The sequence below is a fragment of the Lagopus muta genome, chromosome 1, assembly GCF_023343835.1.
Source record: "Lagopus muta isolate bLagMut1 chromosome 1, bLagMut1 primary, whole genome shotgun sequence".
Classification (NCBI taxonomy): Eukaryota; Metazoa; Chordata; class Aves; order Galliformes; family Phasianidae; genus Lagopus; species Lagopus muta.
The window spans coordinates 119,506,442-119,524,373 of NC_064433.1; the positions used below are offsets into that span (position 1 = coordinate 119,506,442).

At 47.7% G+C, this 17,932-nt stretch overlaps 1 protein-coding gene across 3 annotated transcripts in view; it reads right to left on the reverse strand.

The window, feature by feature from the left end:
- The window catches only part of RAI2 (retinoic acid induced 2), a 32,266-nt gene extending 14,650 nt beyond the window's left edge, over window positions 1–17,616 (reverse strand). Inside the window, exon 1 of one of the 3 annotated variants that reach the window (XM_048948883.1) lies at window positions 17,504–17,616. The gene's annotated coding sequence lies outside the window, so the exon portion shown is untranslated. Of the gene's footprint in view, window positions 1–1,957; window positions 10,480–16,658; window positions 17,005–17,503 lie in introns of those variants that run through there. The other 2 variants (XM_048948900.1, XM_048948891.1) reach the window with 2 other exon arrangements.
- Between the last annotated feature and the right edge of the window lie 316 nt (window positions 17,617–17,932).

The window sequence follows — 17,932 nt, forward strand, 5'->3', positions numbered from 1 at the left end:
ATCCTGTATGACTGACCTGGTCAGCCTTACCACACAACTGCTGAGTATCCTTGGATGAAAGTTTTTCACGGATTTTGGTGGGAAAGGAGCCAATCAATACATCCAGTCTGCTCAACCCGGGGCCCAGACCTCACTAATGTACAAGGTTGGGAAGGATTGATTCCTGTGGCAGTGATTAAGTCGCAAAGTTGAAGAACGGCATTTCTGCAGCTTTTGTAGGTCAGATAACAAATGCTGTCGCCAGAACCTCTTCAATAATTGTCAACAGTGAAGGACAGAATGTTATTGGCATAAAGGAGAGCAAGGCAGAAACAAGGAGGCAAGACAGCCAAAAGGAGGCAGGGACCTCCCCTTCCTTCATCTGCCAGGCCCCTGCTGCAAGTTGGAGCCGGGTGTCCCTGCTGGCCCCCATGAACCCCTCTTGGCCTTCCCCAGAAGTACCATGGTGCCCATGGGCACAGACATGCAGAAGAACTTGGAAGAGCATTACGGCAAATGCAGCTCCGAGGATGTGCACCCGTGCTCTGCAGCAGGCAAAAAACTTGGAGCGCTTCATGCAGTGATAAATAAAGCAGGCGACAGCCCTGCTCTGAAAAAAGCTGCAGGAGCTTATGGGTGAGCCTCTACCTTGTCCTCCTCGATCACTGTCATCACAAACAACAACCAGCTCTTATCAGCAGAGACATCTCTGCTGGGAACAAGTGACTTCAGGACACGGTGTCCTTCCCCAGTCCCTTGAACCCTCGAGACAATTTACAGCACTGTCACTTGTACACACTCCCTTCTCACGAGCCCCGTCCATTCCTCTAAATTTAGCATTTTGATTTTTAAACAAATGTCCTCTACTGCTCTTGTGAGACCTTGATGATAAGCCGTTTTATTGATATTCCAGTTCACTTCTCAAAATATTTTCAGATTATAGGATAAGTAGTGTCTGCTTTTATCCCTTCTTTGGGAGATAACACTTCGGTAACTTAAATTACCCAGATGAAAATTTATTGGTTAGCACTGGGGGAAGCAGATCCTTTACAAAATCAGCCTTTGATTCAGTTAGTCTTTCCTAAACAAGCAATGATTTAAAAAATACTCAGCAGATAAAAGATGTCTGCAGTTCCGGCCTCAACTTGCACGAATATTAAAAGGTATAAGGGTAACAAAACTGCATCATCTATATTTTACAGCATAATATTCATTATATATTTACAGAGGATGAAAAACTACTAAAAACTTCCCTAATGAAATGTCAAAGCCAACTAGCTTCACTAAAGCTAATCCTCAAATCTTGATGACAGCGCAGATTACCCAGCCTGCTAAACTGGCAAGCTTCCAAGGCAGCTCATCTCCCGGGGATTACACCTCCATTTAGGGTTGCTGTAGTTTGAATTATTTGGAAGAACCCCAGAGGAAACAAGTTGCAGCTCATATTATTTGTTCTCGGGCATTTCAGTGCACGACCCGGTCTTAAAACATCAAGCAACAACAGCACGCACACGTGCAGAGCTCCAAATATCAGTGGTACTGTGTGATGGCCAACCACCAACATGTCAGAGCTGCCGACAGCTGCTGCAATATAAACTTCCTAAGGACCTTGCGGTTCGGGGAAGAAATCCCTCGCTCTTCATCCGCCCTGCCCTTGTGCTCGGATCTGAAGCCCACTCAAGATGGAAGATTGTTTATTTCTCACAGGGCTATCTATAGAAGACTCTTTTCGTAACTGTGCAGCTCCTGAGCGTCAGCCCAGCAAATCACAACATTTTATTGTAATTTCATGTTGTTTACTTTTGCGAGGCAGGATCTTGGCAGAGACAAGCGTTTCCTCCAGGGACGAAAAGGATGAGGGTGGGAGGGGGGAAAAGGACAGAGGGATGGAAGGAAGCACCTTAACACACACTTCCCCGGGGTCTGTTTTAATAGCAATGCTGGCCCAAACACAAAGGACAGGGGTAGCCACACAGACCTTTCATCCTGGCGGAGCCCTTGGGTGAGCATCCCACAGTTGACGATCCTCTGCCTCGCTGCCAGCCCGGCCTTTCTTCCTTACCGCTCTGCTGTGTCCCCGAGGAAGAAGGAGGTGGAGGAGGAGAGCTTCTATGCTGTCTGTCGGAGACAAACACCAGCACCAGCGACTCCACACATGCGGGTTCTTCTCTGCTTGGTTTCCAGGGAGATTTGACTCATCATGTTCGAATGTTTGGGTTAGCAGTATTTCAGCTGACGGGAGTATTTGAAAGCTCTGGGTGGGGGGAATATGGTGTCTGTATTTCAAGGTGCTACGCTCGCATCTCCCACATTTACCTGCTTTCAGATCTTCTCCCCTCAGCTGCTGCTGAAGCTGTGGTTCTCCATGGGGAAGGCAGCCGTGGCTCCATGCCAGGTTAGACAGCAGCAGGTTTGCTCCCTCCCCCTCTACCTCTTTTGGTAGAGAACGTGGCTCACAAAGACCCCTGCACACACTCACCCCAGCAGCAACTGCCTCGCTGCATAAGATGATTCACTGATGTTTAAGAATCATGCCGACGGGAGCCCTCTCTCATTTTATTACCAACTTTCCACAAAGACACCGAGGCTGAAGATAGCTAATGCTATGTCTGGCATTAGCTCCCTGTGAATATCTTTCAGCAATAACAACTGATAGCGAAGCCTGGAGACTACACATTGCTCTCCTGTTTGTACATAAATTCCCTCTAAAAGGATTTCAGCACCCTCACATGGATTCTACCCGAGCTCTTAAAGTCAAGTCAGGCAGACAGAATGGTGCCACGCAACTACAAACAACACGGGACAATTCTTTATTACAATATACTACGCTATTATTCCTAAAAGCACTGACAGCAATATGTGGCGCGTAAAAATACACATTCATCATAAAGAGGTTAGATTCTAATTCCTGCAGCTTAATTTTTTCTTAAGGGCCCCAGCCCATTTTTCAATTAAGGCAGGATAATATTATTAATCATAAAAAACTGCTGATGTGTAAAATTGTTTCCTTTCTAGATAGCATTGCCTGAGAAACATCACACACGATGCCTCTGACTTATCCCAAGGTGGTGGCAATGGGGGAGATGCAGCACCCTTCACGATGAGGGCTTGGCAGGTAATGGGCAGAGCCTGCCCTGTTTCCTTAGTGGGTACCCACTGGGCACAGCAGAAACAGTCAAACAAGGAGACAATCCCTGGCAGCTCCAGGGCCCGCCGTACCTACACCTCCTACCTCTGATGGGTGCTCTCCCACCCACCAACTGCTAGTCTGCATGTCAAATCATACAAATTCATCAAATACCCCAAGTAGAAAGAGACCTATAAAAATCACAAAGTCCAACCCCTGGCTCCCCACAGGCCCACCCAAAATTAAACTCTGACTGAGAGCTTTGTCCAGACTCTCCCTGAACTTGGGGCCATGTCCACTGCCCTGGAGAGCCAATCTCCCCAGTGGCACAGTCCTCCTTCTGTTTTTCCCCCAACACGATCAGCTCTTCAGTGCTATTCCTGGTTAGCTGTAGCTTCAAGCCAGTAGGTTTCTCCATCACCAAATACTCCATCTTATTAATTGCTGAACAGGAGTAGACTGCATAAAGAGCAAAGGCAAGACAACGAGACCATCTTGTGGGACACCCTACTCTGCAGCTATTCCCCATTGCCAAAAGCAACAACAGGAGCTCTTCACTCTGAAGCCTGCGGAGGCACATCAAACAAATAGAAATTGTGAGTTTCAGCCAAAAAATCCTTTTTGACACGAGTCGCTCCTATTCATATGACTAGTCTCATTAAGATCAATGAGAACTGGAAAAAGCTGCAGGACAGAGCTTGTGTATGTCTCTTTGCTGAAATGCTCAGCTGTATTCTTCCTTGTGAAAAGGCAAACCAAGCCTGTGCCACCAAAGCAATAAACACAGTGGGATTAATGGTCAGCAGCACACTAGCGTTTCCACCAACGCTATTATTAGTAACTACTCACAGACAGTAATTGTTCCAAACAACTGAGCTGCCAGACAGGTTTTCGTACTATACATACATTCATATTTATATAAAAAGAATACTACTTCATACAAACCCAAAGTAGGTGAGGCTAAAGATAATGGGCCAGATTTGTTGAGCATCTCACCAATCTAATTAACTGCAATCAAATTCATGGCACAACTCATGGTTCATTTCATTACTATCAGAAAATTCGATCTCTGAAATCTTACTATATTAAGCTAAAGCAATGATCTTTCTGTTAAAGTTCTTTCTTTTTCCATTTTAAGGTGAGAAAAAGCTATCAGGCCCTGGGAAGGTGGGGGTAGGGACTCCTGGTGGCTCCTACTGAAAGCCTGGCAAACATTCAATCGATTACTCTTAAATAAGAAATTAAAAAATAAGCGGCCTTTCAAGTGCATACTGAAACACATTCTGCAGCACAAATCCTACCTCCTGTACCTATTTCTACAGCATGCCTTTTCTTGCTAAGATAAAGTCCATACACACATGCACATCTATATGCATCCACATCCTTACACTTAAAATACAAATCCATCAGGGAGCTATTTCAATCTACTCATTGCTGCAATAACGAATCATCTCATCTCTGTGTCGTACTGAATACGGGAGAGTCGGAGGTTCAAGCAGTATGCCCACACTTACACAAAGACCTTCACGAATCTGCTTTTTTTTCGGTCCATTTTAGAATAAATACTCTTTAACCTTACTGCAAGACCCAGAAGGAGAATACTCACTGCAAGCTCTGCCTCCTTTTTATTCTTTCTCTTCGAGGTTTCCAGCTATGTCTCTCTGCAGGAGTCAAGTGTGGTTTTAATAAGGCAGATGAGGCAGGGCTTCTCAACTGCTTTTGATAGAGGTGAGATGGTCAGCTCTTTATTGACTTTCTGCAGTACTGCAGCTACGCACTGTACAGACAATCCTGCTTTATGAGCATGCACCAGACAGGAAATGGGCCTGGAAATTTCCAGTCGGTGTTGTTTGATGCACTGTTTGAAAAGCTGCACGATGTGCATATAAAGGAAATGAAGGAGAGCCTTTGCTGTTGTTGCTGCTAACCCATTGCACTGCAGGCACTAAGTGCAGCAGGCAATGCCTGCGCAGGAGCCATTTTAAGAATTAGCATGTTTCAGCAAAAGAAAGAAAATCGCTGAAGACTTTGTGTGTGCAAGAAAGTACTGCATATCAAAGACCTTTTATAAGGAAAAATAACACTGGAGGTAACTGCCGAAGGATTTTACAGTCCTCTTGCTACATAATCAGGCACAGTGGCATACCCTGTTCACAAGGCACTGCACTGACAGACAGCATCTTCACAAGGGCATGTGGAAAAAGGAAGAAATCACAGCCCTGTACCACGTACCATTAAGGTTTTAGTGATACCAGCACAGAGCAACTGCACCACTAATTAATGGATACTCACAAGCTGCACACATCCTTCCAATCAAGTGGCAATAAAAGCACGTAGTGTTCTTCACCCCCATACATATATTACTTTGGATGTTTACCCTCTTTCCCTTTCTTTTTGGTCTTCTGCATATCCCTGGTTTCTCACCAGCTCATACACACAGCAGCAAAGCAGGTTCCCTCCATGGTCCTTGCACATTCCGAGTCCCCTGCCACAAGCTTATCACATGAGGTTGAGCAACCCTCAGAGAGCCCAGTGCCCACAGATACAGGGCCTGGAAGAATGTCCCCCATTGTGCCTCCACGTGGATGTGACAAAAACTTTTAAAATCTCCCTGTGCCTCTTCTATCTCCCTGCGAAAGGGTGAGAACACTCATCTGCCTCCCAGAAGCACAGTGATGGCGAGTAGATCAAAGATAGAAAAGAGGTACAGGTGCTCGGTGATGGCAGACATACAGAAAGCCAGCACAGACATTACAGAAGCATGACATGCACATACCCACATGCATCTGGTGCTGGCTGCATGACGGTACAGAACCAGGCACCAGTTCACACTGCTGGAAATGGCAGCCACAGGAGTGCTAGTGCCAAGCAACCAGGCGAGCATAGCACACCTCCTGCAAAAGAGTTGCACCTGGGCATCATGAGATGTGAGGTATTCATCATAATTTCTCTCTCTTGGCAGAGCTCTTGAGGATGATGATAGTAAGGCTACAAATACATGCACATTCAGGGGTTCAGGGCCCTTCAGCATCAGCCTTACAGCTGTTGTGTTGCTACACTGTACATGTTCCTGTTTCAGGAAAGGTTTTAGTACATGCTTAAATGCTACTGACTTCAATAGGACATAAGGATCTCCTTAACTTTCATTATGTGCTTAAGTGTCTTTTCTCTATAGATCTGTTTTCCTGCATGAGAAATTTAATGCATGCTAGCCATTTGTTTTATAGTTACTTGGATAATATGTCTTTCCTTTCCAAGTGCAGTACTGGGCTACTTACATGGCAGGGTGTTATTTGCTACACATGTATGGTCAGAAAATGGGAAGGCTGGGTTTTCAGTTGGCCACCCGAAGAATCACAAGATCACAGGATGTCTGATGCTGGCAGGCAGCTCAGCATCCATCAGGCCCAGCCCCTGCCCCAGCAGCACACCCAGAGCAGGGTGCCAGGCCTCATTGGCCAGGTGGCTCTTGGAGACCTCCAAGAAGGAGACTGCACAGCCTCTGGGCAGCCTGTGTGCTCCATCACCCAAACATGAACAGAGACAATGCCAGGCTGCTGACTCTGCTGCATAATGCAATGCAATATTTGTGTGCTCCCAAATTTTTGCCCACTAAATAAATCATCAGTGGACAGCTACAGCACAGTACTTAAAGGAAGGCAAGGAAATACCAATAACCTACTGCACTGAACTTTACCATCCTGTGTTCTGCATTTATATTTAAAATGCAGCTACAGAGAACAGGCATCTTGTGAAATAACAGATGCCAGACTCGCAACACATATGCAACTTTAATTCAGAGGACTGTGCTGAATTAGGAAGCTAAATGCCTAGCTCTGCTCCCACAAGCCTGTCTCAAACAGACCTGTTCAGCTACTCTGTCCTTCCTCCCAGCCTCCCCCATCTGCGACTCCCCAAAGCGCATTCTCACTGCTGCTCACCGTGTTTTTCCCAATCCGATACTGCTTTCGCTGCAGCTCTCACACATTTTCTCTGCTGATAGGCATCAGTGACTCCTTCACACCAGTCCCTGGCCTGGCAGAAACTGGGGCTTGCCCTGACCTGCTGCAGGGCAGTGGCTGGGTGTGCTCCCAGAGGGCACAGGATGCTCGTGGATCTGGGGACTCACACGCAATGCACCAGTCTCATCCTTCACTCTCTGGAGCTTAACCTGAACAGCCCAAATTATAACTAATTGTTTAAGGCCTTTATTTCAGAATGTATTTAAAATACTCCAAGAGAACAGCACACCATCATGATCTCAGGTCTTTGTCAATAGCGACACAGATTATTCCCTTCGTTTTCTGCAGGGGTGCTGTCAAATGCTGTTCCAGGCTATAGGCCAAAACCTACCCCCAGCCCATGTGCTCTGCTCCCACTGGCACCAGTGGCATCTCCATCACGGACTGACAGCAGTAAACGGGCAGAGATGCGCTGGCTGCTCTGAAAGCACGATCTGTGTGCTGAATAATTCATTTTAAACTGTTGCACAGATGTCAAAATGTTATTGCTGATTCCTAGCCAGCAGAATGGTGGTGCTGCTTCTCCCCATGCAAGTGTGCCGCTACCAGTGATGCTGCTGACAATGCGAGGGATATCTCAGCCTGACAGCAAATCCTGGGGTGCAAAGCCCATATGGAAACATAAAACTAAATTCTCAAATGCTTATCATACGTCACCTTTTGCTCTCTTTATTAGGAGTTTCCTGTGGACACCGAACAATTTCAGGAAAGTAGGCTGCAACAGTACATAGTTATGTACACGGCGTCCAACAATCAATTCAACCCCTGAGATTTTCCACAAAGTTCCCCAGAAAGCCCCTAAGAAAAAACAGCTTGAGTCACAGCCAGATTTGGACAGCAAAAACCAATCCAAGCTGGGATCTCTGACGAGCCCCAGCAGCGACCCTGCAGCACAGGTGCACTTCTGTGAGGGATGCATTGGCTAAAAAGTGCCATTTTCCAGGCTCACAGATGTGCTCCTCCATGTCAGCCAGTCTATATGGAAACAGACCTCGTCTTAATGAGTTCTAATTTGTTTTAAATCCGTAGGTTTCTTTTTAATAATTAACAGTCCCCATCGCTCAGCAAAGCCATTCTTTACCCCTGACTACTCACTATTAGGAATGAATTCACAGTGAAATACTGTTAAAAGGTGGAAAGCAATGGACATAATTCAAGTTTTAATTAAAATATATATATATATCACACAAAGCAAGACCACTAGTTGGAACCATAATTGAATAAAAAAAAAAATAATCAAACCCAAGCCTCACTGCGTACTCCTCCCAATTACCCACACTGTTCTTTTTATGCTATTTGAATTCTTGTAATTGGTTTCCCTTACTGGATGCCCTGTGCCTGGGACAAATGCAACATTTTCTCTCTGCAATTCCAGGAACTACAGAACGCATCGGCGTCATTACAGTGAACATTACACATGCTCACACACTGGGGTCCAGGAACTACAATTAACACATTAAGAAATAATAACTGCCAAGGGAGCAGCTGAAGATAAACAGCATGTAGCTGATGTAGCAAGAATTCGGGTTGGAAAAGGGCTGTCTCTTGGGTCACAAGAGGAGAGAAATCGAAGCGCTGAGCAGCACCGCACCACCATTTAGCTAAGAAATCCCCCCAAAAACAGGTTGAATGGCAGCTCACGTGTTCATTTCTTGAAATTCAATTTCACTGAACGTACTGATGGCTTGAAACTGGATTTCAAAGGAAACTGAAGGCTTGCATTCACAAAGAAATAATAATTGCATCCAATTTGAAAGTTTAAACTGGAGAGGGTTTTTGCTGGTTGAATAATTGTCCTGAAGTGCTGTGGACTGTTGCTGGCTTTTTGTTCTGTTTGCTAACAGAAGCCAGAAATATTTACTGAAAGGCTTTTTTTCCCCCTCTTGTTGAAATCTACTTTGATGATCAGCCTGTTTGCTTTCTTAAGAAGAAATGGAGAAAAAAAACAAACAATTTTTGAAAACTGTTCCAAGTATTACTAATGAGAAAATATTCTTAAAATTCCACATTCTCTTATTTAAAGCTTCCAGTCTTCTCTACAACAGCAAGAGCACACCCACCACTGGATGGTGTGGGGATCTACAACTTCACTGCTAGATAAAGATGCCATGGATCACATTGCTCCTCTTGGGCACCAGCCCACTGCTTTCACCCTGGACCAGCAGAAGACCTCAACACGTTTCTTTTCATGGAGATTGAAAGCCAAGGGGAATGGTGGCATAAGGAGGGCTCAGGGACGGCTTTGCCTCACCTCTCTCCCACCCCAGACTGGGAAAACTCAATCACAGCAATGCTATCATCACCCCCTTCCTAAATTCACCCATAGCCCTGGAGAAATGGGAGGCACATGTACGAAGGTATCACCAGCAGCAGTGTAAAACCCACCGTGTGGGGAAGAGTGGCAGCTCCCCTCAAGCTGGGAAGATGCCTGCACCCATTCCAGTGAGCGCCTGTGCGAGTGGCATCATCCCCCACGCCTCCCTGAAGCATCTCTCATCAGTCAAATAAGACATTTCAGCAAATAACATGGCACTTTGTAAAAACATAATTGTTTTTATTTTCCAATTTTCCGTGTTTTGTGTAGAGTGCTGCTGTGTTCAAGTGAACTCAATAAAAGCATAAACAGTAAGCACCATCTGGAGAACATTCTTCCAGCACTCTGAGAAATAGCAGCCGCCTGTGCTCTACCTGCTATAAATAAATGTCATTAAAAAATGTCCAAAAAAATTGTTTGCTCCAATTTGATGGAACTGCAGCCAGCTAAGATTTTGCTTAACCCCGTGTGAGGGTGCCTGCCATCTGCACAATGGAAAATGAAAGTGTAAACGTTTGCTTCCGAGCCCTTAGAGTTAGTTTCAGTATTGCTAGCAGAGTATCAATCCTACGCAGTATTCTAATGAAGGCACGGGAGGCTGCAGCCTGGAAGTAACACATGAGCAAGCTATTTGAAACCCGATTGTTCTTCAGCTGTATCAGGTTCACACCACAGTGATACTGCTGAATCTGCCAGCAAGAGGATGGGTGAAATTATTCTTGCTCTACGTCGGCAGCGTTAACGGTATGGAGGGAAGAGAAATAAATAAATAAGCGTCGGTAATTTCTTTTCAGCCTAGCACAAAGCCACTCCACCCTCCCTCCTTCCCTGTGGAAAAAACACAGACGAAGTTGGCTGCGGGGTTGTGATGAGGCTCTGCGAAGGGTCAGCATTTGCTGTGTTTGTTTAATCACTGCAATTAGAGCTATGCAAATAATGAAATTGTTTGCTACAGTGGCCAAGCTGAAAAAACAACCAACCATAAAACAGAAAGAAATGTTTAGGTTGAGCAACTGAAGGACTACTTTTTTTTTCTTCCCCCTTTTCTTGGTAAAACAAAAAAAAAAATAAGCATGTTGTTTGTTCCACTCGGAAGGCAGCAAGGCCTTGAAGGAATAGGTTCAGCTTGAAATGAAAAATACATTTTCACAGCAGAACCAAGAGCTTGAACACATTTTTCCTCTCTTTTTTGTCAGAACCTCAGACAAACGTCTTCAGCACCTGAAAGGGATGCTTAGGATGACTTATCATTAGCAGGGAGGGAATTTAAAAGATCCCTCAAATAATGGAGTGGCCAAAATTCCCAAGCCATGGTGCATCGCAGCCTAGGTCCTAAACCTAATTTCAGGGCAAGAGTGGAAACGACGGGCATAAATCAGATTCGGTCCTCTTGGCAAGCTATACTGCTTTCTCCAAAATCAGAGTGCGTTGGTTCCTTCCATACAGCAGCTCTAATCATGCTCTGTTCCCACCGAAGCAGAGGACCCGTTCCCACTGCAACCTGTTTTGTTTTTTTCTTTTATTTCAGAAGGACTTTGTCTGCTAAGGGCTGTGTGGAGACAGATGAGAGCACTGTGAGCACAGTCCCTTCTCCGTGGTGAAGCCGTCATCTCAAACACAGCAAGGGCAGGAAATGGTAGCGTGGTTATGGTTCACATGAGCCATATTTTCCTAATATAAATATTTTAGCTAGATTTATTTAGAGAGTTCGCTCACATTAGTTAAAAGAGAGGCTTTGCAGAGTACTTAGACCATCTGGAAGCAAAGACCACTAATTTTTCGTTAGGGTGAGGATCTGCCTGCACCACTAAGGTTTTCCTGGAGCAGGTATGCTGGGATGTCAGGTGGACAGAGTGTTCATGTGCATCTGTGCCTCTCTGGGGGGAGGGTGATTCTTTGTTTTGTTTTTGCCTTTGGTCAAATTCAAACAATATGCAGTAACAAGAACTAAATGTCATTTTCCTCCCATCCATCTTAATTTGGCATCCATTTTAAAGCTTACCTTTGACCTTTTAAAATGTTAATACACTTAAGCAGATATAAAAACCACACAGCTCCTGGAAAAATTAATCACAGCCATATCATACTGTTAGTCTGAAAATGTAACATCAGTTGTTTTCCTCTGTAATTTTAAGAGATATTTGTCAAATTCAGCACAGTAACTATAGTGCAATTAGCTATTATTTCTTTTATAAACAAGTACCCATGCTAAATGCTTCAGCAAAATCCTATCAGCATAACCAGAACAACTTACTACAAATGTATTTTGTCTGGTAACTGCCTAGAACCATAGGAAAGGTTCTGAAGAGGACCTTGATAAGTTGTCTGAGCCATTCTCCTGCCCCAGGGCAAGATTCAACCACATCTGAACCATTCCTGACAGGAAACCTTACTTAGACTTCCTTAAAGCAGCAGCCTCAAATAGAACAGGAAGATTTATTTGCACAAATCAAAACAGATAAAAATAAGATAACTATGAAAATAATCCACATAAGTGCACTACATCTACAATACAAAATGCAAAAAGACAATCCTTCTGTAACTAAGTTCAAAACAGGAAACTCTAATAGAAACACCCCCTTCCTTTTTAAACATAAGAGAATCTCAGCTCCTTGGAAGTTCAGTGGCACCTCTCCTCAAGAAAAGCAGTTTCAGAAGCACTGAGCCCTGAAGTATTTGGGCCTCTGTGCTTCAAAGCAAAGAGCTCTTCAGCCCTGCCAGAAAGCAAACAGGAAGCAGGAGTGTTGACAAGCCTCTCCAGCAAGATGAGGGGAAGATGAGGGGAATGCTGACCACGAAGGGGCTCTGGACATCTTGGCCATGCTGTCCAGAGCCCCTTCGTGATCAGCATTCCCCTCATCTTCCAACTTAACGATTTCGGGGTCAGATGCTGTGTGGATAGGGGCTGGGAGGCTGTGTTAAGTCCCTCCACGCCATAGCCAGCTTTGCAAATACATGCTGTGGATGTGAGGACTGTGGCCTACCACAATGCTCTGCTTTCACTTTCTTTTCTTTGGCATCTAGCAGCACTTGGGCTAGCCCCACCGGTGTCACGATTCTCTCTGGAAGACAGGAAGTTACCATGACAGCCAGAACATATCCTAAAACACAAGTGATGGTATCACGACAAAACACGGAAGGGATGGCCCACGGCTGCTACCTGAGCATCTTAAAAATAAATAAGTAACTAAATAAATCACTTAAGGACTCAGATAGCAAATCCAAACCAGAGAGGGTAGTGCATTCCCTCAGTGAGCAGGGATATAATTCCTTACCACTGCTTTCTTCCACCCACCAACATCCCTTTAACTCCAGCACAACTGGAGCTTGGCCAAGCAGTCCTCGTTAAGCTGAACTGCTGGTTAATATAATGGCTGGATGGGATACGAGATACCGAGGTTGACACCATGAACCCCATCGGAGCACAACTTCCTTTGACGTATCCTGCCTGTCCAACGCAGAAGAGCTGTGACACAGAACTCAGTTCCCTCCATCACAGAGGCCCTGTGAATCCACCCTCACCATACAGAGGTCCTCCCATACCCAAAACAGAGGGACAATTCCACCTGACCCCAGGGATGAACTAACTGCACCTCATGACTACAACAGCAGGGCTCTTCTCTGCATTCCTTCTTCTAGGACAGGCTTAAATTAATAAGCACGGGCCTGGGCACATGCACCTACATAGCACATGCTCTCCCCTAGGTAGCAAGCAGCCTTTGCTGTCCACCAGGAGACTATCCAGGGCTACAGAGCCATTGTTCCTTCAAGCTGAGTCCTGTGATCCAACCACTTCCCAGTGGAGCTTGTGCATAACTTTCCCCAGAGGCCAGGCTTCTGGGCTCAGTCCCTGCCTCAACTTTCTTCCAGGACTCCAAAGAGTGTACCGCACAATACGGTACCACACACCAGATTCTTTCAAACAAAGCACGATAGCTCTCTTCTTCTTCCCCCGGGGAAGTAGATAAGATTTTATTTGTAAAAAAGCACAGCGGCAGCTATTTGTACATCCATTTTAATTGACTCTTGGCACTCTCAGCAAGGCACCACAGGGTTGCAGGCCTCCGCCCCACCTCACTGCCTGACCGAGCCACCTTCCCGCCTCCAGGCCATCCATCACCAAGGCTGGAGGAGAGGATTGCTATTCTTGTGGCGATGCCTGGCTGCTTGGCTAGGAAAACCCTAACTAAAAAACAACGCATTACCCTTCCTTTTTGCTTTGCGACGGCCTCGTGTGAGTCCAGATCAAGCCATCCACCACCAACCAGCAGAAAGACGTGCATCATAAACACAAAAATATTCTACATTTTATTCAGTTTTTCACATTTCTATTCTCACTGCCCTTCTACATCATTCAATTCAACGCTCCTCATTATCTTTCCTTCAACCAAAAGAATCACCTAACTGTTTTTTTAAACCAAGAACAATTTCATGCAGTGCAGTCACATAAGTTTTCAAAGATAATAAAACAAAAAAAAATATAGAATGAATACACATTACTCACTTTGTCACTTCATGACTCTTTTTTTCCTGGAATGCAACACAATGTACATGTGCAATTGCTATACTGTCTGCAAGTATTTTATTCATCATCTTCTGATACTCATGGACCATAAGTTAAGTGACACTCCTCTAACTAATTAGTTTATTCAGCAAGCATAGATGAATAACTGATGAGCTACAAAAAGTTGCTATTGTTCCAGTCGGTCACCAAATAACTAATTTGGCTATTCAACCAGAGAGAAGTTTTCTTCTCTGAAAGGTGACAAGTAGCTATGTAATGACTTCTATTATTTTCTCAATAAACTCGGAGAAAATAGGACGCTGCAGTTAGAAAAACACAGAAAAAGAAATTAGCTACTACTGTCATTAAGGATTCAGAGGCTGAAAAAGAACAGTTGGTGCAATGCAGCTGGAGTGCCTTTTTGAAGCAAAGTGATTATTCTATGGCTGCTAATGAATTATTTTTCACTGGAATGCAAGACCTGCACTCCTCCAAATAACCTGGCTTTGCCACCAAAAATGCACCGTCTGCCAGAGCACGTGAGAGCCATTGTTCTCCTGGCCCTCCTGGTAGCCACCGTATTTCTGCGGCCTCTTTGTTTCCATGTCACAATAAAAGCAGAAACATAATTGAAAGGTTGAAGCAAACAAAGGTGTTGGAGGACAAACTGCTGTTCAAAACCAGCCTGCACTAACTGGATGGGGAATTACAGCCTCAGATGTCCAACAACCCCACTGAAACTCACTAGGGTGGAGAGGTCAGCCTGCTTCTTACCCATATTACAGCACTGTTATGTGACTGCTGTACATGTGGGCAGATCTGCTGGAAGGTGGAAGGAAGCCAGAACTGGCCAGCAACGCTACATAACTTGACAAAGTGGCTCCTACACAGAGTGGCCAAATTACTGGGCTGTTCAGCGCCCTGGAAAAGATGGACAACACTGGAAAAAAACTGGAAAGGAAATTCCAGGGGGGAACAGAGGAAGGCCAGTGATAGTTCAAAGTCTAGAACTTTTCACAAAGCTAGTTACCTCCTCTTTGAAATCTGGTGTCTTCTGAGATAATTCAGAAAGGCTTGAGCAAAACAAAACGAAAAAGGAAACCACCTTCTTTCAAAGGACAGTATATGAAAGGCTACCAAAAATATCTCCGCAGATGCCACTTCTGGAAACATGACCCAGGGCAGCCTGACCTCCAAGTGAAGCCATCCATAGCCAGCACCGTGCATCCTCAACGTGCTCCTTCCACCCCAACTAGAAAAGCCAGCACTTCCCCAGATAATTTTCCCAGCCCAACTTTGCAAGGAGACCACTTATCTGCTCCGTCCACAGCTGCCAGCTCTGGGAAGCCCCCATTTCAGCTGTGTGTCCTACAAGCAAACCTGCAGGCACTGTCTCTAATGGTCTTTATAGATTTTTTTTCATGGAAATTTTTAAAATATATACACATTTTTCACTCAGCAGCTCGGGGGCACCCATCACATGTACTTGGCTACTGTAACAATCACGTGATTTATGTCAAAATAATTGGGGTTAAACTCTCTGCCACATCAAACTCTTCACATTTGGCCCCATCTCTAGGACCTAGAAACATCTGAAATGAATAAAGCCACGCGTCACTTAACGGGATCTGGGCTTAATTAGGATCACTCTGGTTTTTATGGGAAGAACCTTGTACCACCAGCTTCATGTGGCAAGTCCATCACTCACAAGGTTATCTGCTTTTTTTTTTTTTTTTTTTAGCACCCGCATGAAAACATTTCCACCTCCACAAAGCTTTCTGTTGTTGTTCCACAAGTCCTCCCAGCAGCCGGATGACAACCGCTCCTTATCTTTGGCCGTCTTCCACGCTAAAATAAGAACCCTGCTGCTACGCCAAGGGAGCTGCACCCTCCCACCTCCGCTCGCTGCTCCCCGTGCACAGCTGGCTCTGCAGCAACGCCCCAGGTGCCATTTTCTGGCTGCTTCTCCCTCCCACTGTCGGGATCTACCCTCAAGCCACAGTTTTTATTTCCCAACCACGTGTGCCAGGGATGTTCCAAACCTGACACAGGGCTGGAACACTACGCCTGGTCCTTACCACCTCACGTCAAAGATTTGGTGAGGCGATTAGCGGGGTAGGATGGGATTAGAGAGGAATGAAGCACCAACGGGTTGCTGTGTCTACACAGTGCCCAGCCTGGTGCGGGCAACCACAGAGAAAGAGGAAGGGTGCAAAGGCAGGGGAACCCGGGGTGCTGCAGAGCCAAAAAGCAGATTTTTTGAAGAATTAGTTCCTCAAACAGGAGATCAGCCAAGCGCCTTTGTTACATGCAAGTGCATCTCTTCCCAGTAACACACGCTGCTGCAGGCTCTGCTTGGCCAGCTGGCAGCCAATGCCAACTGCACTGAGCAGTGGCATGCTTGGAGCTACCTGCACCTTTATTACACCCATAATGCCATCCATGCGCTGCAAGCACCCGGCGACCCCAGCTTACGGGCGGGCACTCGATATCCCTCTCGAGTTAATACTGGCATTTATCCCCTCTTCAGGTCGGGCTTCCTATCGCGGGCTGAAAGAGATCCCAGCGCCTCGCCGGGGCTCACCGCAGAGTACCGCCCTCAGGGCAGCGGTGCGGGGCACAGTGGTGCGGGGCAGCCGGGTCCCCATTAACCGCTGCAACCCGCAGCCGTTTCCAGCCAGGGGAAGCTTCTCCTAATTCCCATACACGCACCGGGAAGAGATGGAAGCGCGCTGATTTTCCATCCCACACTAACGCCATGCCCGAAACACTCCAATCAGCGGCGTATGTGTGGGGGAAGCTTCACTTCACACGTTCAGTCACTTCGCGAGCGATAAATGACGCGCAAGGTTGCTAGGAAAAAAAATACCGAGATTTGCTCGCCGAGTTTAAATGGAAAATCCCTAAAGAATTCAGGGTAACCGCTCACCCTCCGCGCGTTAACAACGCATCCCCGACAGACGACGCGTATATTTTAAGACCTGCATCGCGGGCGCTGTTTAAAAACAGATTTCCAGCGAGAAGAGCACCCTCTGCGAACACCGGCCAAAAAATCCCCAGAAGCAGCAGCAGCAGCCCCCGAAGCGCGAGGCGGCACCGCGCGGCTCGGAGCGGCGCTCGGGTCCGAGCGCAGGTGGCGGTCCGCGGCCAAGCCGGGCAGCGCCGCTCTGCCCACGGGCAGCCACGGGCACCCGGGCGGCCCTCCGCCCCGCAGCCGCTGACAGCGCGACGCTCGGCACGGCGGGCGCTGCCCCGCGGAGCCGCGCTGTCACCGCCACCGGGCCGCCCCGCGGCGGGCACAAAGCCGCGAACGCCGGCCCCGCACCGCATCGCCCTGACCCCGGCGGCGCCCGCCCCGCAGCGCCCGCCCGGCGCCGCCGGAGACAATGGTCACGGGCCGGAACGGGGCCGCCGCCCGAGGCACCGGGGCCGTCGCAACGCGCGGCAAAAGGGCCGCGGGAGCCCGGCCGCCGCCCCGGCCAACCTGTCACCCGCCGGCCGCCCGCCCGCCCGCGGACCGCCGCAGCTCATCCCGCGCCCCGCCCCGCGGCACCTACCTCCGGCCGCCGGTGGAGGCTGCGGGAGCCCCGCGCCGGGCTCCGTGCCCCGCCGCCGCCGCCTCTGCCGCCGTGGCCAGGGCGCAGCCGCCACCTCCCGCGCCAGCCCCGGCCGCCGCCCCGCGCCGGGGACGCGCGCCGTGCCCTGCCCTGCCCGGCCCTGCCCGGCCGCCGGCACCGCGTCCCGCGCCGCTCCCCAGCGGGCCGGGCGGGCAGGCGGGGCGGGGCCGGGCGGGCGGGCCGGGCGGGGAGGGGCGGGGCTGGGCGGGGAGACTCCGCCCACGACCGCACGACCGCCGGCGGAGGGAGGAGTAGGGCGGCGGGGCCGCGCATGCCCTCGGGGCGGCCCCGGGAGAGGGGCAGGTGGGCTGGAGCGGGCGCTTGTGCGGTGCCAGGTTCCGTCGAGGGCATTTCCTGCTTGCTTTTTGG